Here is a 20817-nt window from a genome sequence, read left to right as displayed (position 1 = left end):
TTTGTTTGGTCCATTTTTTTCTACTATCTGATCATGGTCATTAGTGTTCCAGCACATTGCAACTTTCACTGCTGTGTTTAACAGAGCAAATGACAGTCTCTGCCATGTGCTATTGGCAAAGTAGTCATGCTATATAAAATCTCTATCTTAAGGAATGAATTAGTGCAACCATATTAATAAATTTGACACCATTAGTTTATGTGTTTAGTTCTTGCTATGAACTTTAGTTCATTTATGTTTGCTTATAATGGGTACAAAAGGTTTGATATTGACAGGGAGGCCAACACAAACTTTACTGATACACAAATTTGTGATTAATGCCTGTCAACTAGATTTATATTAAATGTCATCAATTTATAAACTTTATACAACTTATTAACATCTTTTATCTATTAATATTAAAATCCATTATAAAACTTTATCAATAAACTATCTGATTACAACACTTATGTTTTACTGACAATCAGTCAAAAGAAATTATCCTCCAAACCAAAATTTAAAGTGGTGCAATTCAAATTCACAGTGATGATTGGTTGGTTGGCTATTTTTGTTTTCATGGGCATTTGCAAGAATACTGGATATGTCATGCCAAGGAAAGGTGAGTTAAGCATCTTACGCATAGGCAGCCAACCCAGGCTAATCTGGGCAGACGTCAACTGTGACCCTTGGATGTGACGATCAGCAAAGCTGAGAAAGATTTAAACTCTTGCTGCTGATATATTTATCTTGGTTTAAATTCTGTGTCAATATTAAGCAGTTTTCTTATGAGGAACCTCTGATGAAGTGGGAAACAAGTGAATTGAAAATAGATGACACTGTGGACTTTCCCTCAGGGTGAGAATATCACAGAATGAATTACTAAGCTTCATAATGATTCATCCCAAGTGTAAAGAAAATACATCAAGTCGTTTAGTTAAGAAAAGCAAATGAAAAACTTAAACTAAAACTTAATGAGAATTTTAAATGACTGTGATGTTTGCCCCAAGGTCAAAGAGGCAAGTCTGACTGTCACTCAATGAATTGTCTTAGTATTGTAATGGCTCATCCCAAATATCAAGAAAAGCCATAAAGAGGTTTGGGAAATTTAAGTAAATGAAAGAACTTCAACCCTTTAATTCTAGTTTTCTATGACTGTGACTTTAAACCCCAAGGTCAATGGGGAAAGCATGCATGTCACTGAAAAAATTCTCCTAGTCCATAATGATTCATGCTATGTGCTGTGAAACCTTGCTGTAGCATGCTTTTTGTAGCTTGAATTTGAATAAAACACAATCACCATGTGGCTCTCAAAATTTCGTATATTTTTTTTTATAGATGATATTTGTTTTCAAAGTATGAAAACTAATATGCAAAAAGTTCATTATAATTTTGGGGAAGAGATCACATATGAATTATAAAACAATCATGGTATGGCTCCTGATAATTTAACAATAATTTCACCAATTTCTTGAAGTTTAGTGCCAAAATAAACACAAGTATGATTTAATAATTTGGCAAGATGTATTTTTTAAGAAAAGTGTCTTATGATGTCAACCACTTCACTCTGATCTTAGTTTATTTTTGAAAGATGTCAGCTCCTAAGTGTTACTTTTATTAAAATTTATCCATAAACATTAAATCCATTAAGTTTTCTTTGTGTTTGTCTACAATGCATTCTGTGTACAATTGTTGAATAAACAACAGGCAACATTTCTGTTCATTAAACTCCATACCCAACCAATCACCAACAATGCAGTGGTTGATACAATTATTCTCACCTGAATTGATAAATCAATAAAAACAAGTAATTGCTAATCATCAGAGTCAATGTCACAGTTCAACATTGTTCAAATTATGGGGCAATGTGTTATAAAACATCAATAAAAACAAAAACCACCACCACACGCACATGATGTGATGCTGTCGTTAGAAAATCACCATGCAATCAGTTGACCAGTAAATAATGTCCATTCCATATAAAAATTACCCCAATTTTGCCCATTCCAAATAAGAATTACCACATTGTTGATAAACAATTATTCTTGATATAGTTGTTCAAAGAAATAGATGACAAAGTGTTAGTGGCAATTTACGATGAATAACGTTACACAGAAACGCAAAGCTTTGACTATTCAAGAGAAGCTTGAAGCCCTGGACAAGATTAAATCTGGTCTTAAACACAATTTGCTCAAGATTTAGGTGTTCACCAGTCAACCATATGTTGATGGAAGAGCAGCTGTAAATCAATCAGTATTCTGATTTGCAGCAAAGAAATTCTAGCAGTATGAAATGTATACAGACACTGTTTATTAACCTTGGGACATACACATGCATAATACTAAACTCTATATGTGCTTCATCTTCCTTACATAATTCTGTTACTATTTTTTGCAATGAATTCATACACCGAATGATAGGTGAAAAATTAATAAATACTGCATGTATATGTTCAATATAATTATTATGGATTCACTCTCATAGATGCTATTAAATCACCATGCAGTGTTAATATTGTAACCTTAGACATGTATACAGATATACCTACCAATGGCCAATGCATTTATCTCTAATTAAAGTAAATGCAATCTCTGTTATCACCACAAGTGTATTTCTTATTTAATATGCATTGATTTAAGATGGTAACTGCCAATGAAGCACATAGTTTTGCACCCACTTTTATTACCCTCTTACCACAAGCACCAGTTCTTTGGTGCATCCATCCTCTTCTTCAGCTAAATGACTTGGTTGGTTATGAGATCAGTGTCTTTGTGACTAGATCTATGCGCAATTCATTCCACTTACTGTAAATTGTAAAAACAAAAAGATGAGCTGTTAACTTCTTTTTACTTTTTATATATTTTGTAATTTATTAATTGCATTTTAAGAGGCTGGTATTGCCCAGCCTGGCAAAATTATTTTTCCTTATTTTACTTGATAAAGAAAGTACACTTTAGACTAATTCAGGCTGAGTATTCAAGCACACAGGAGCAGCCAATTTGGTTAGCTGTGTGCTTAGATAATAATAATAATAATAATGTATAAAGGTATCAACAGGTAACCGGGTACATGGGTAACTGCTCATTCATAATTACCCAGATAATAAAATTAGCTATAGGGTACCTGTTTAGCTCATGTAAACAAAAAATGTTCCTGACTTCTGATCAACAATTATACATGTATCTGGCAACGTCAGGTGCAAGTGTGACACAATATAACGAGTACATTTTACAGCTCATATCACATGACAGTGATCCATTGTAGACCTCAGTCTGCTGATCATCTTCATCTTGTCGACATGTGCGACCATTTGGCTATGTATTCAAACAGTTTCCTTATTTTTTATTCATGGTAACTGTACATGACATGTCTTGAAGAAAACATGAGTTTCTTGAATATGAAACCACATGTCACAGATTAACAACAGTTTTATACATAACACATGTAGAAGACCAGTCTATGTGACTCGTGGATATTATATGACTGGAATATGTAAGAAGAGAGGGACTGTATTAAACTGAAGAATATGTTGCATCAGGAGAAGGACAAATCAATAGCACTTTAAAAATTTTGAAAGAGGAATTCTACAGTGATATAATACAGCATTAAGAACTTGCGGACTTGACTTTACAACCTTTGAGAGAAAGTTAAACATGTGATGAAGAGTAATTTAAGAGAATGCTGTCTATATATAATTTATCATTTTGCTTTGTGTCTGTATTCTCGTCCACATGGATTTAGCCAATTTGCAATAATAATTGTATGTAACTGCAGATCCAGGTAAGTAGCAAAAATAAATGTAATAATGGCATGTAATATGAAGATCACTCTTTTTATGCTCAGATTGCGCTTTTTTTGCCACTCATATTAGCTATAATTACATTTATACCTACCTCTCAGGGGGTGGGCATTTATGAACTTACAAGAAAGCAGCTTTGATCGAGTACCCAGGTAACTGATCATTAGAATCATCGGGTACCCGGTTGACTTTTTCTAAAATTTGATCTCTCTAATAATGTGGACTTCATACAGTGCCTAATCTTGATAAGCTATAAGCACTATGCAATATTAGATAACACATAAAAACATATTCAATGACAAGATGACAGAAACAAACACCATGAAATTACAAAACAAAAACATTAATTAAGGAAGTAGACATTATTTAGTCTTGAAATCTGTTCTTGTAATCCAAAATAGGTGAGTTTTATGAGCACTCCTGAATGAGGACACTGTCCTTGTATCAGTGATCTATGGGTAATTCATTCCGTGTAGCTGGAACTTGGTAAGCAAATGAACATCATTTTAACAGTGCGAACAATGAGAATATGAGTGTCAGACGAGGAGCTCAAGTTTCTAGATGGAAAGCACACACTGGTGAGATTGGATAGGTATATTGGACTGGAGCCAGTCAATGAAATGAAGCATAGCGAGCAGATTTTGAGCTTGATTCTGGATCAAACAGATAGCCGGTGAAGGTTATTGAGCATTGGTTACACTGCATAAATAAAATCAATCTGAAGATATATAAAATATAACCAAAAGAAACAACTTGAGCCAAGACCTAGATGCATCTCTTCTACATTACCTTGACACCAGGGGCCCAGAATGGCTAAGTGGTCTAAAGTGCTCACCATTACGGATCACTGCCATCTCACCTATGTCTGCGTGGGTTCGAGTCTCGGATTTGGCCAATGTGGGTACGTGAGAAAGCTTGCCAGCAACTTCTCATGAGCTGGTGGTTCTTTCCGGGGTTTTCCTGGGTTCTTCCTCCACCATTTATACTGGCTGCCATGTATAGCCAGCCTATCATGTGCTGAAAAATGGCATTAAACCCCACAACAATAACAACAACTTTGACACCAAAGTCAATAGGGTGGGTGAGCATGTCACAGAATGAATTGTGTTAGCTTCATAATTGTCTAAGCCAAGTATAATGAGAACCTACTGTGGGTATCAGCAGGTATAATAGCAAATGAAAATTTACAACCAATATCAAAATAAACTGTTCCTGCCTTCATCAAAAAAGTGACTGCTTTGTTTTGTTTCCTACTAACATAACATGAACATGACAAAAAACAATTGTCTTCAAGATGACCAAACTGAAATTCAGATTTAATTTTATTAACAACTGTGTGATAAACAAAAAAACAGATATGATAGAGGCATAGTTGTTTCAACTCCAATTCATCTGCACTGGAGAAATTCTTGTATCTATTATGCAGTTAAGTTTGAGACCATGGGAACATGGTGCTCCATAAAATTTAACCAAAGGAGTACCACATATACTTTGAAGAAAAAAATTTACTCCATAATTTGACTTTTTTATACAAAGGTTGTGAGATATATATATATATTCCTCACATTTGTCTGTTTTATAAACAAACGTTTGGACGATTCCAGTCTGTTCCATTATTAACCAGAACTAATATTGTATTCCTCCAACTATGTAGTTAACAAAACTTTATTGAAGCTTGGGTGCTTTTTCATTTTCTGTCTCCTTCTGGCAAGTATAGTCACATCCCCTGTGTCTAAATAACTTATGCACTAATAAAAATTATAAAGTTTCCTGAATATTGCCCAGTTATTGTCACAACTGTATAACAATGAGCAAAGAAAGAACAATATCTACCAGTACATAGGTCAGGCATCTGCAATCTTTTCAAGCTGATGTGCCATGTCTATTCAGTTGTAGAATGCTATGTGCCTAGTCACATCTCCTTTTAATTTAATTATCATATTGAGTACGGTATATACAATACAAAACAACAACTGAACAATAATTACCATCAAAGAGAACAACCAGTATGATATGTTGCTCTTTGGAAGCTCAGTCAAAGAAAAATAATTACTAAAGATTCGATCAAAGAAAATATGGATTGAGTAAGGCTAGCACTTTTATAACTAGGTACCAGTTCTGTGTAAATTTAAGTTGTGCAAATTAAAGTCTTCTGTTAGTCCAGCAGACAACAATGTGACTTCATATTTGTAAGGCTTTGAATAGATCATGATTAATAAATCAAAGTATTGGGAAAATTATGGTTTCAGCTGCTTAAGCAAAATGAACTTATGTATAATTAGATGGAACAATATAACTCCAAAGATATTGCTATTCATGGCCCTTTCTAAATAATCTGTATAACATTTTTTCAAATAAAATTTTATTAACCTTATATGTCACTAGAGAATTTATATTCAGTATTGAAACATTATTTGAGGAATTATTGTGATTCCCGTTAAACAACATTTTCTACTTTTACTTTCAGATATTTGTGGGACAATATCCAAGGGAGAAAACTATCATCATTTAAAGTCAGTTGTCTAAAATTTGAAGTACCTCCCTTGATATATAAACAGACCTGAAAGACCAAAGGAGCTATACTTTGTTACTAATTTTAGGAATACCATCAAGTTTGTTACTATTATTAGCAATACAATTTATATTTGGTAAAAGAGAATGGTAATAATGCCACAAGCATGGAGGGGTTTTAAATTATTACAAGGGCAAAAAAAGGGCTGAAAAATCAACTGAATATACTCGAATGATGTATCATATGTACCAGCTGTATCTTTAAAAAAATATTATTTGTTTTAAATTCCTGTATTTAGCCAATTTCTTTTTTTTTCCAAAGTAGGTTGGAGCAATTTCCTCCCTAAATTTTCAGTTCTACAATACACTCTGCATTGACTGACCAAGGTGCAACTCTGTATGGTTATTAATTTACCCTATTTAAAATGACTCAGAAAGTCAGCTGTCTGAAGCTGCAGTCTTGTTTTATTTTTACAATGCTGCATATACTCCATTATAAAAAAAAGTTGATGGCCAGATATAAGCTTGATTACACATTTATTCTGGAAAAAAGTTGATGGCCAGATACAAGTTTGATTACACATTTATTCTGGGGGAAAATGATGCAGTGCAGCATTCTCTTTAGCTGCTGGTTTAAAAACCTTCTACTTCTAAAACTTTTAACCATTTTACAGCACTTAAATTTTTTTGTTATATTGGTTGCTATGACCGAATCTTGTAATTTTAATTCTGAGCTGTCTTATTTGAAAAATAATGAGATGGCTGGTAATGATAATATCAGGAGGAAACTGATCTTTACAAGAATGCATGCAGGAATGTGTGATGTCAACAAAATTGAGTATAGCAATTTTTTTGCAGCATCTTACAAAGCTGCAAAAGATTTAAAGAAATCAGACACAACAAACTTACCACAACTAACTGTGAACTGACCTAGAATAAGCTAGAACAGCCAGTTTTTTGTATTGATTTTCTGCATTGGTCCCTATAGCATTTAGATTGTTAAGTACTGGAACTATGATGACAAATCTGCATCTCAAGCCATTCATGTTTTTTAACAAGTCACAAACCTACCTTTGATGCAGAAAAATAGTTACATGTGATTTTCTTCATATTAACAAGAGGCCCAGGGCAGGCCTGTAATACTTGAGCAGTTAGCTTCATACTCACAGTTCTACCTGATGGCAGATTGGCATCATTTGTACAAACTACAAAGTCCTTGATTCTAAAATGCCTTCCGTCAAATCTGGGTTTTTTACCATTGACTGATTTTGAAGCTCATAAAATATGGATGGCTTTTGTCTGACCTTCCCCATTTCTTGTTAGATGATTGGATAGTTATGCTGATAAGTGGATTCTCATGTAAAAAACACTGAATTCATCAAAACCATATGAGAGTGGTATAAAGTAGTTGCTTTACTAAGGAAAATTTAGTTTTGGGGTATGCTAAGCCTAATTATGTAGTATTTACCTGTTGCAAATGCATTGTTGGTACTTTTCCATGTACAAAATTCCACAACTTTTTGACAAGTATTCGTCCTCCCATTCGGGTGAAACAGATGATTCCAGAACCCTAGATCACTCCTGGCAAACCCTTCACATTGATGGTCATATATATTCATTCATTCTTTTCTAAGGGAGCAGTCCAACTGAGTGGGACATAAGTATAGGGTGGAGGGAGGGAATCTGACAATAGCAACAGGTAAGTATTACATCATTAAAATTACATTTACCCTACCACCACCACAAATGCATTCTTGTATCAGCAATACCATAGCTCTTGCTATTGCATAGCAATGAATTTGTCATTTTGGAGAGAAGCTGATGATCCCACAACCGGTGAATAAAAAACAAATGAAAGGAACACTCACAATCATCGAGGAGTATGATACTGCTGAATGGAATCTACGTGGGCCACAATACGTGTGACAAGTGGGCCCAGCAAAAAGATGCCTTTGCTTTGATGGGCTAATGAGCAAAGATAAATGGAGAAGAAAGTAGTGTGAGAGTGCAAAAATGTGGCTATCATCACATACTCCAAAGGTGAATGAGTCAGATAGGTCCATAAGGCAGCAATTCCTTGAACATCATGGACTTTCATTTTCATGAAAGACAGGTCCCAATCAGTAAGCTCTCTTGATAGTTAATGCAATATCAGTTGAACCTTTAGATGCCTCATACCCTTCCTTCTCACAGTGGAGGCTGCTAAATAAAAATGTAAAGCCCTAACTGAACATAATAGCTTATATTCATAATCCCTAGCATAGATACAGGAGTGGATTAACTAACAGTAGGTGGTTTTTCAGTTGGAAAAAAAAACAGTTGGCAATGGAGAGAAACCAACTCATAATTCCCAGTGAACCTGATACATACCTGCAGTATGGACAATGTGAGCAACAAGACCATTTTGAGGGCAAGGATCTTGAAGGATGCTTTACCCAAACATTGATAGTGGGGTATATTAAGAGACCACAAGACACAAGATTACATTTAGTTATTCATGGGCAAGACACTGAGTGCTGCAGCCTGTAATTTCTGATCAGGTCTGCCATGTGGGCATCTGCTTCAATGGCAGGGCCTTTCAAAACTTTGAGAATGCTGGAAAAGACTACACAGTTGTCCTTAATAGTAGAAACCATGCATTGTTTCTCTTCAAAAAGGTAGAGAACAAAATGAGCTACTGCACACACAGAGGCACAGCTAGGATTGACACTTTTCTACAACAGCAATCACCAAATATTCCCCAAAAGGCATCATACACCTTTGATGTAGATTATCTCCTGGACTGATGATGCATGCCAAATTTGATTGAAAAACTTCTCCTTTGCATAGAGATCATTTAAGATGAGCCACAAATGAAGGTGGAGAATCTGTCAACTGTGGTGAAAGATTGTAGACTGTGGTGAAAGAAAAAGCCCCGAGGCCTCTCCTCTGAGGTAAGGTCCTTGAATGGTCCACCAGCAGATAAATAAGACTTTTGAACCACAACCACTGTTGCCACAGAGGGGCAACCAAAATGAACTGAGCAGTCGAGTGACTGTTCAGCACTTAGGGTATCATCCTGGAAAGAAGGAAGCATATAACACCACTTCAGCCTAAAAGTGTCCCAACTAGGAAAATGTAAAAGGGAACTTGTCTCTTTTGGTGGCAAGCAATTTATCCAAGGGAGTCCCCCACCCCCAAGTCAGAAAAGGAAGTGTGCTACAGAATGGAAAAGCAACATTTCTGTGAGAACCATCTTTCAACCATTCTGTGAGAACTATCTTTTTAGACTGTCTACCAAAACATTCTTTTTGTCAGAAATATGGTACCGGTAATTCTTTTCCTAAGTGGCCCAGAAAAGGAGGTTCCAAACCGCCATGCTTTAAGAAGATACATCTTTGTCTCCTGGGATGAGCCACCGCCCATGTGATGTCGAGGAAGACAACCATACAGCGACTTCATATTTGGTGGACAAACCCCTTGACCTGGAGAGCAAAGGACACTGCTCTCATTTCCAAATTTTTAATGTGAAGAGCAAACTCTTCCCACAACCATGAACCATGACAAATCTGTCCATCCAGCTCTAGATGGGCACCCCACCTTGAACATGATGTACCTGTGGACATGTAGGAGTGGGGTTGTGGGGGGTTATGGGGATGCTTGAAATCAGCCCCAATTTGTCTGCCAAATCCGATGATGGTGGAAACTCAACTGAGAGAAATCAGAGCATTCACCTATGCAGTTTCCAACCACCAAAAATAGAAACTGGAGAGGATGTAAGTGCAGTCAGCTTATTGAACTAAGTCTGCCACCGAGTTCAAGATTTGGCAGAAGGCCCAGCCTGCCCATTATGGATCAGCAGTGGAACAGGTCTAGTCTGAAGAACTATAGACAGCCATTGCAGATCAACCAATTATCAAACTATCTGAGGATTGGGATACATAGTTACTTTAAATGGGCTGCAACTGCTCCTATGATCCATCTAAAGCTCTGTGTGCAGTGTTTAGGCTGAATGACAGAGCTCAAGATTGAAAGACCGCCACATACATGCCAACCCCCCAAGATTTATAAGCATAATTATTGCTATTATAAGTGGCAAAAAAATGTAATTTGGGTGTAAAAGGTGTAATCTATATATTTTATGCCAGAATTACAATATGTATGATATGTTTGTTACGACTAACCTGGTTCTGCAGCTGGTCAAAATTCTTGTCACAAAGGGTAAAATCCATATCGATTAAAATCAGAAGACAAACACAAAATACACTGAAAAATTATTTATATTCAGCACTCACTTCAACTAGTCTGCATATGTAATTATCGCTGAATAAGAACCAACTAGATATCAGAAGTCTTTCAGAGAAACCCAACATAAATATGACTTTCTATTCAGGCATAGCAATAACAAAAGTTTCAAGATGGCTGATGTTAAGACCATAATAGACATTAGACTGATGCTATTCGGATCATAAGAAGTCTTTATGGGAAAATCAATTGCTGATACAACTTTTCATTCAAGGGTAGTAGCCAAAAACTAAGATTTTGAGAATGGCCACTGTGGAAGCCAATATGTACATGTATAACCAAGAGGCACCATTTTCATTTAAGACCAAGCAGGCATCATAAGAAGTCCTCTGATGAAAATCCCATGTTGGGAAGATTTTGTGTTCTGGAGAAGTGACAATAAAAGTATTTTCCAATATGGCTTTTTTGGACATCAGATCAATACCATTTTCATTTAGGATGAACTAGACATACAAAGCCTTTAATGAAAATTCCATGTTGATAATTGACTATCCATTCAGGAAGAGTATCAATTACAGGATTCTCCAAGTGGCATTGTGGTGGCCATATTGGATGTTTGAGCAGCACTATTTTCATTCAGCACAAACCAGACCATGTGATGAATGTGGTTCTAAAGTTTCATAACAATCCCTCAAGTAGTTTATAAATCTTGTGCTAACAGACGAATAGCTAAAAGACAACAAACAGATGATGAACAACTGGTTATCCTGTGAACTTTACTGGTTCCTGACCACCAGTAGAACTAATAAACCAGTACTGAATCTATAATGATCAATATCACATGCACCCATTATAACTAGGAATCATTCTCAAATGTGCCAACTTAATCAGATATTTTTTAATTCCAACAAATCCTCAACTTGAAATAAAAATTATGTTAAAAAAATATGCTAAATAAATGACACTGCAATACAAAACAGTCAATCAAGCACAAAAAGGGGCATCAAGTGAGAAAACTATGCACAGCTACATGTCTTTGTCTCAGCTTCAAATGACTCCACAACCAATAGCGCACCTACATAAAATATAAGCACGTTCTATTTTTGAGTGAGGTTATAAAAAAAATAGCTAAATATTCAACTAGCTTCAAATTTTATCTTTCGGCTGTCAAACTAGGCAAACACAACAACAATTTACAAATACATGTACACATGGTTGAAAACCAATAAATGTTTATTGTCCATATATACTGTATATTGCAAGTTGTTTATTGCAATACACATGTTAAAAGTGAGCCACTGACACTTATCCATATCACTCAATTTTTGTTTTGATGGTTTTACCAGCACTTTGAATAAATTATTAGCTATATCAAGCTGAGGAAATGGAAGCTAAGAGGCTTTCCCAAGGACACACAAAAGCAGCCAACCCATGCTGGCTTGGGTGACTATCAACCCTTAGATCTTGAAGTCTGCCTCTTAATATTCTATAAATTAACTTTTGACCCTCATCCTGGTTTTCTTATTGTGTCTTAGGTTTTTATGTCCATGTTGTTTGTACTAGAAATACTCATTCCTATCTAGGCATACAAAATTAAATAATTCTTTAAGTTATGTTCAGTTTTAAGGTGAGCGAATTTATTTCAATTATTCATTGGAATGACAGTGTTCATTAATAATTTTGGACTATATCACTATTTTTGCATTACTGTGAATTCATTCAGATACATTTTGGATTATATCATTGTGATACTTCAAGGCTATTAGCACATCAACACTATTCCAATCTAATTGTAAATCAGTTCTTTTTAAACTTTCATTTTGTATTCAAGGAAATAATTTATTTGTTGAATTTTAGAAAGCATTTTTTTTTATTGGTTTTCACTCTTTTCTGCTACTTGATTTAAAACCATTGAGCTGTAACAGTGTTATGAAAAGTAAATATGCCCCCAGTTCTGAAACCAAATGATGCAAAACGAAAACTTTGCATTTTCTAACAAGAGATCCAAGTGGACCTGAAACTGATCTCTGGCTGACAGCTACTGAACAACCAAATATGAGAGCAGTTCTCCAACAAATCTGGGTCAGTAAACTTCTAATTCAGTGCACCAGTATTTTATATGATAGCGATATGAATGACTTTCACACTTTAATTATTTCAACCCCTCCCCATCCCACAACAAAAATACAGCCGATTAGTATAGTTGGCCCAGTAGCAAGCATTTTAGCCTATTTTAATCTATATGTATAAGAGTAGTTTTACAAATGCTTTTGAGAGAAACTGGGGGCTAACCGGAATTTTGTTCCACACATGCGTCACCAACACTGATTTGAGTTACCATTCAGCATCGCATATAAGATCTTGAAAATGTTGTGAGAAACATTCTCACTAAGTTAAGTCATACCTTAAGTCCAGAAAGTGGTCAGGTTGAGCAGAAAGACTCACACAAAACTATTACAGTACTGAGAAGTATGGAAGACATGGACATTTTTATTTTACATGTGGCCATAAAGTTAATGAGAATCAATGCTCATACTCATTTACTGCTGCTGTTAATCTGGAAACTGAATTTGTCAATAAAGGATGAGACAAAAATACAACATTGTCTATTGTGTGGGATCAAACCTATGAATGCTGGTTCAGACTCCATCTAAACTAAATCTCTATTAATCTTAGCTAATGACTTTCACATCTCATGGAAAATGGACTGGGGTACATATAATAAAAACCATGGGAAGCATTCATACCTCCTACATACATAGGGTCCCAAGTGGCAGAGTGGTCTAAAGCACTCACCAAGTAGCCGTAGTTTGGTCTAAGGCACTCACCGTCACGGATCACTGCCCACTCACCTCTGCGTGGGTTCAAATCTCAGGCTCAGCTAACGTGGGTACATGAGAAAGCGCTTGCCTGTAGCTTGTTGTGGGTAGGTGGTTCTTCCTCCACCAGTTATACTGGCTGCCATGTATAGCCTATCTTGTGCTGAAATATGGCGTTAAACCCTACAAAACAACCTCCTACTGTATAATAACAAGTAGCTCCAAGCTCCAGCTTTGTTTACAGCATGTGACAATCCACCAACTTACATGATTTCAACTTACACACATTTCATGTTAATGCGATTCCATATGAAATTTTTAATTTGTGGATGAGTGTTCTAAAGTGCTTAACTTTACTGATTACTGCCATCTCATTTCTGTCAGCTTGGCTTTGAGTCTCGAGCCCATTGTGGATATGTGAGAAATCTTGCCAGTAATTTCCTGTGGTTTGCTGGATCTTACAAGGGTTTTCCTGGGTTCTTCTTCCACTAAATATACTGGCCACCATGTATAGCCTATTGTGAGCCAAGAAATGGCCTTATATCCAAAACAACAACACACCCACTACTGTATATTAACAAGTAGCTCTTGTTTTTTAGACATGTGAAAATACAAGCATTTATACACTGTACTGTATATTAACAAGTAGCTCTAGTTTTGTTTAAAGACCCGAAAATATTGGCATTCATACCCACTACAGTATATTAACAAGTAGCTCTAGTTTTGTTTACAGATGTCAGAAAATAAAAGTGGTCATACCAACCACTGTATATTAACAAGTAGCTCTTATTTTGTTTACAAACGTCTGAAAATACAAGTATTCATACCCACTACTGTATATTAACAAGTAGCTCTAGTTTTGTTTAAGACCAGAAAATATTGGCATTTATACCCACTACTGTATACATGTATTAACAAGTAGCTCTAGTTTTGTTTCAAGACCTGAAAACACTGGCATTCATACCCACTACTGTATATTAACAAGTAGCACAAGTTTTGTTTAAAGAATATTGGCATTCATACCCACTACTGTATATTAACAAGTAGCCCTAGTTTGGTCTAGAGACCTGACAACATTGGCATTCATACCCACTACTGTACAGTAACAAGCAGGCCTACCGGTAGTTTCGTTTGAAGGCCTGAAAACACTGGCATTCATACCCATTACTATACATGTATACTATATAAAATATGTATGGTAATATTTATATGTCAGCTCAGCTATGACAACCTGAATGTACTATTGTAGTTCCTAAGATTTCAATGACTTGACGGTCTTCCTAACAATGAAAAGAAACCCAAAAGGTGAAAAATCAGGAACTATCAATGAACACTGGTCTAGAATACAGTGTACTTTTCTTTACAACTTTGTATTGCAAAGAGTCACAATCACATTCCACCCACACACAATATAACATTGTATATTAGTGGATAAAAATGCATTTCACTGTGAAATTGTTCCCCTTAGTAGTTTTCCCATTTTTTAAACAAACAAATTCTACGTAAGGGTCACTCTTCTGACTGGTTTAAAACACACAGCATGAAATTTTAATCAAGCTATATTCCTTGGTATGCATATTTGGGTGTCAATTTTATTGAACATAAACTATAGCATAAGTCAAATATGTGCATTTTGTTAAAAATGTAACCCGAATTTTCTTTAACCAAAGTCTATTCATTCCTGATTATTGAATGCTCTGCACCTTAACTGCCATGAAGAAATTTCCTGATGAAATTTGTCAATCTCTTTGGACTTGTACAATGGTGGCCATGTACTAAACTTGGGCCAAGAAAAGAGCACATCAAAAGAAATCGTCACAATACTGGGCAGCATGAATTTGTTTATCAATATGCATAGCTTTCATTGTGATATCACAGCAAGTGACATTCAATCTGGATTGTACTAGATCACACCTTTAGATTCATTGTGACATCACAGCAAGTGACATTCAATCTGGATTGTACTGGATGACACCTTTAGATTCATTGTGACATCACAGCAAGCAACATTCAATCTGGATTGTACTGGATCACATCTTTAGATTCACTGTGACATCACCCCAAGTGACATTCGATCTGGATTGTACTGGATCACACCGTTAGATTCATTGCATCCAAAAATGTCTACTTACTTTAACGGTGATTTTGCTGTATGCACTTTTCAAGCCGTATAAATAATGATCTTCCAAAGGAATGTGGATGAATAAGAATCCAAATGAAGTGAATACTTGCCACTTAAAGGTCTGTATAATTCCAAAAAATGACACCTATTACTGAAATAGTCGGTGCTGAATGCCTACATGACCCATGTAACTTGTAATAGAATTCAAACTATCAATCTGTGAAATATATTATAAACTATGAATGAAACAAATTTGGTTATTTATAAAAACAAAAAATCATCCCCCATGTACTCCTTTAACACTGGAACACACCACCCCATGTTCATAGATTGTCCCAGAGTCAAACCTGTGGTTTTTCATCTGGTCCTACAGTGTTATGTGCTATTGATCAGTGATATTTTCAAGACTTCAGTGTTATTGATATTTTGTAAAGCATAAGAAAAGATACCAGCAAATATTTCTATAAGTATGTAATTACTTCTCACATGAAAAATGTTAATTTACATTTGAGAAAGTAAATGCACTAATATGATACTAAACATCAAAATATGCCACCACCTATGTACTTTATAAATCTAAGCACTCCTGCCCATTTCTTACATTTTAAGTTCATGAAAGTGAGACCAATTCCAATATATTTCAATACCAACAAAAAATAATGTCAGATCATAATATATCTACATGTTGGCAAAGTTTCTTGAAAATCCCTCCAGCTTTTACAATGCTAGCGCTGGAAAATTTACAAAGGTATGGGCTGGAAAAGCAAATGTTACTGGATGGAAGGACTGATGGACAAACAATACCATAATATCCCTCATTTATGACAAAAGACTTTAAATATCATGTTACCATTACTATACCCTATATGTAATTACTAATGGGTACAAATGCACTGACTGACTTCTGAAATGTAAATAATGGTACACTAGACCTTCTCTATTTCTGAATTTGTGAACCACAGCCTATTAAATCAAAAGACAGTAAAAGGAAAAGATATTTCACGCAAAGTAAAACACACAAATTCAAGTCACCAACTTAGGACATCAATAAAGTGTTGAGACATTTAGTCCATCAAAAGGCTAACTTTTCTATGAAAAGGCTTGCTAAAAATTACGAAGTTATGGGCTGGAAAAACAAATGTTACTGGTTGGAAGGACTGATAGACAAACAATACCGTAATATCCCTCATTTATGACAAATTGCCAAAAGACTTTAAATATCATGTTACCATTACTATACCCTATATGTATTTACTAATGGGTACACATGCACTGACTGACTTCTGAAATGTAAATAATGGTATACTAGATCTTCTCTATTTCTGGATTTGTGAACCATTGCCTATTAAATCAAGAGGCAGTAAAAGGAAAAGATATTTCACACAAAGCAAAACACACAAATTCAAGTCACCAACTTAGGACATCAATAAAGTGTTGAGACATTTAGTCCATCAAAAGGGAAACTTTTCTATGAAAAGGCCTGCTATTGTTCCATACCAAGGTTGTTTTGTTGCCTTGGTTGAGAAAGCACAACACCTTTAGAAAACAATAAAAATGTGCGCCTTCAAAAGCAATACAATTAATCACTTAATCTTCTGTCATCTGTAAGAACTAAAACATCTCCACCCCTTTTCACCTGTCATACACATGTAATGAATGCACAGTACTGGTATTTTCCCTTGCACATCAAACTGCATTAAATCTAATGGATCATTGTGCAATGTGTACTATTAGCCATTCCTCAAGGGATTCTGCCACACATGTCTCCATACATTATCTTTTATACCAGTAATTGATTATTCCTATCAAGGCTGCTGTCTTCATTTCAACCACGAACCTAAATCAAAACCCTGTCAAAGTAAATAACAAATGTCCTGGGCAAAAATTATGTCAAGCTTTTGATTATTTAATTATCATCTAAAATAGGTGTGAGTGACTAATTATACTATCTGCCTTTAAATCAGATGGTAAAAAGTGTTTATTTTTACACTGGGTGGAGGAGTTGAGAAGGGTTCCTGGGAGATATTCTGCAAATGAGAAAGGAGGGATTTAAGAGTCTGTTGACAGCATTATTTCTAGTTTAGTCTCTTGAAAGGAATAGACTAAATTTCTTGGACTGGTCTACTTAAGAAATACAATAATTTTTTTACACTTAATGTTTCAAACTCTACAAATCACCATCTTCAATAGTTTACATCTGTTCTGACAAAATGTCAACACAAAAATCTGTAACGCCTTTTTCAATCCAAAGTGTGACAATCCAGTTTTTAATTCTTGAAATAGTCCATGGCTCTCAACACTTCTCATATTAAACCTTAGGTTCACATAAGTACCATGATATACTTTCTTCAAATCCATTTATTCCCAAACTAGAAGTACCATTATCAACTCTTTAGGACATCCTACTTCCTGGGGGGAAATTTTGCCTTATTTGTACAATTTTTAATTTTTTTTCTCTTAAATATTTAATAGCATACCAAAACTGAATAAAATTTATGTTTATAAATGAGACATTTAAAATGTATTTACAGACGTGTTCTAACTTATCAAGGAAGTTTAACATTTTGAGGGGTATGGAAAGTGAGTCCTTGTGTTTGGACAATACATTTGTTAACATGGGCTTCACCTAACACTTAGCTTAAACCACTGTCGTGCGAGACAATTGTAATCTGCATCATACACACTGGATAAAATGCAACCAAACTTTGCAGCTAAGCTATAGTGTTGCTACATATACAGAAAGAGAAATTTTCCATTTTCAGCAACAGTGGTTATACCTGCAGGTAGGTCTGCATCCTTTGTACAAATATGAAAGCCCTTTGTGCTAAGATGCTCTCTGCCAAAGTACATCATTTCGTCAAAAAGCTTACTAATTAAGTCCACATGAAGAAAAAAAATGTTGCCTCAGAGGATGGAAGACAAGATGTGTTAAATGATCAATAGAGACATGTACACTCACTGATGAACAGATTAACTTTGTCTTAATTATAAATTATGAAGATAGTTCCATATATATGTATGTATATATCTATAAATAAAATTATCTTTTTGCAGCCGACACATTTTCTTTTCAAAAATCTTCTAAATTTGCTTATTAGTCACCCAACAGCCTATAATTACAACTATAACAATGAAATATCCGGAATATAATTTGCATATACATAAATTAACATAACAGATGTTGCTATGGCTCATCTATTTCTAGGTCAATATAAAATATCTTCCAGCATCCGCAACAAGTAATAGTCATGTAAAGTTTTGCAAAGACAGTGGTTTTTCTGTTTTACTTGTTTGTCTTGTATATGTTTTGTATTTGCCTTAGAAAAAGATTCATTAAGAGTCGAATGCACTTAGGCTAGTTAGATACTAGTTTTGCACTGTTCGTAGTCAGTTTTTTTTAGTCTGATGAAGCAATAAAGCGAAACCAGTCACACATTCTACATGTTGGTGATATATATATATATATATATATATATATATATATATAACTTTTGAAAATAAAGGAGAGTACCAATGGAATTCTCAAATGCTGCTGAGCTGGGGATTCCTCCTATGGTGTCAAAGAAAATTCAGACTAGATATATTCATTACAAATATAAATAAAAAAATAAAAACACAGGCAAGTTTAAAATCATGTATATGCTCATGCAATTTTCAACATATAATTCGCTCTTGAGGCAGAATATTCTATATATGACAAATTCATCAACACTGGTGAATCTATAGTGAATCTAAGCAAGAGAAAAATTGTGAACTGGTAACTATAACATTAGTCAAAAACATCAGTTCCATAACATGCACTAGCCATGGACCAATTTATGCAGCATGCCAACTGCTGTCAGTGTTAATATATCATAACGAATGCAAAGTTGTTGCTTATTTAATGCACACCTCTAAAGATCATTCTGTGAGGTCATTTTAAAGGTAAACCAATAAGTAAGTTGGTAAAATTTAAACTCTGTTCGCATGATACTAGTACCAAGTCCACAAGTGGGGTACTGTGAGAACTGGTCCTCTGCTAGCATCAAATGAAGTTGCTGATTTATTGGACTACTGTAACATTATATAACACCTCTCGTGGTGTCTGATAAAGCCATATGCCTAACTCTCATTATGATGTCTCGCAGGTCTGGGTGTCCAATTGTATCCAAATTATGTCATGTACGTATTTTTTAAAAAGCCTTGTGCACAACCAATGCCCTGGGAATGTGTTGCTCTTATCAACAAATGGAGATTGACGTACCAATGACGCAAAAGCCAGTCATTCAACGAGGTCTAAATCAACGCCTGCTTCCTAACATTTAATTATTTATAGGTGCCATAGACGCTTGGCTCAATAACTAGCTTATATCCATGGATCAAAACGTTTCATTTTCATTAAGGAATAAAAATCAAAGAGTTCGATTTTTGATGAATATAAACATTTTTGCTTTCAATCAAATGAAAAGAGGAAATAGAGAATAAAGTGGAATGGTTGCGGTGCACTTACCTTATGAATAAGGAAAGCGTCGTCTGCTTCAAGAGCTGTCAACTGCTCGCGTCGGAGATGATACTCGTATAAACATTCCATAAAACAGATGTCATCCCGTTCCTCTTCCTCCAGTAATACCTGCAACACGAAATATAAATTATATGTACAATTCTGAGCATAAAACTACGTATGATGCTACATTTCATGACTCCGAGTGCAGCAAAATTGCGTATAACATACATTACCATTATGGAAGTGAAGCAAAGTTTGCCTTTACACGCGGGTAAAAATGACTCCTTTAAAACGTGCTTAAATATCCACAAAATCCGAATTCACACTACTCTTCGTTTCACCTTAATATGAGAATGTTTGTAAATTTACGCAGGTTACGATAATGCATTAACCCGTACCTGAACACGGTTATTTTGATCAAAAATAACTTGCAGGTTTCTATTTTTGCTACTCACTGATACCAAACCTATCTGCCAATCTATTTTAGGAAAAGGAAACTACAAGCATCATGTCTGGTGCACTTAACATATTAATACGCGTGCCAGTGAATAATGTTTCCGTTATATCATTATTAGTCAGTTCTTTAGCCTTGTTATTATTTACACATCTTACTTTTGATAAATTTTGATTTTAATAGTGAATTTGGTTCATAGGTATTGCATAACAATTATTTGCTTTTCGAACTATCTTTTGCAGCGCTGTTCAGTTATACCTCTGTAACTATGCAAAGAAGCTCAACTTGCGTCATTACTGACCTAATTTTGTGAAACCCAGACTGTAACTAGTGCGCCTCTTCTATACCTTGTAATAAATCTACCAACACACTGCATAAATTTGATCAATTTTTGAAACAATACCTGCCGTAATCAAATGGGAATATTGT

General features: G+C 35.1%; 1 protein-coding gene across 1 annotated transcript in view; it reads right to left on the bottom strand.

Annotated features, from left to right (window-relative positions):
• Window positions 1-20409, bottom strand: part of LOC149800653 (myocyte-specific enhancer factor 2C-like) — a 229759-nt gene extending 209350 nt beyond the window's left edge. Inside the window, exons 1-2 of the mRNA XM_089954667.1 lie at window positions 20333-20409; window positions 19941-20060 (exon numbers count right to left, since the gene is read on the bottom strand). The gene's annotated coding sequence lies outside the window, so the exon portion shown is untranslated. The remainder of the gene's footprint in view (window positions 1-19940; window positions 20061-20332) is intronic.
• Window positions 20410-20817: the final 408 nt, after the last annotated feature.

Source organism: Sinohyriopsis cumingii, chromosome 4 (assembly GCF_028554795.1).
Source record: "Sinohyriopsis cumingii isolate HCF-2022 chromosome 4, ASM2855479v2, whole genome shotgun sequence".
Taxonomy (NCBI): domain Eukaryota; kingdom Metazoa; phylum Mollusca; class Bivalvia; order Unionida; family Unionidae; genus Sinohyriopsis; species Sinohyriopsis cumingii.
This window is presented reverse-complemented; position numbering and strand designations above follow the sequence as displayed.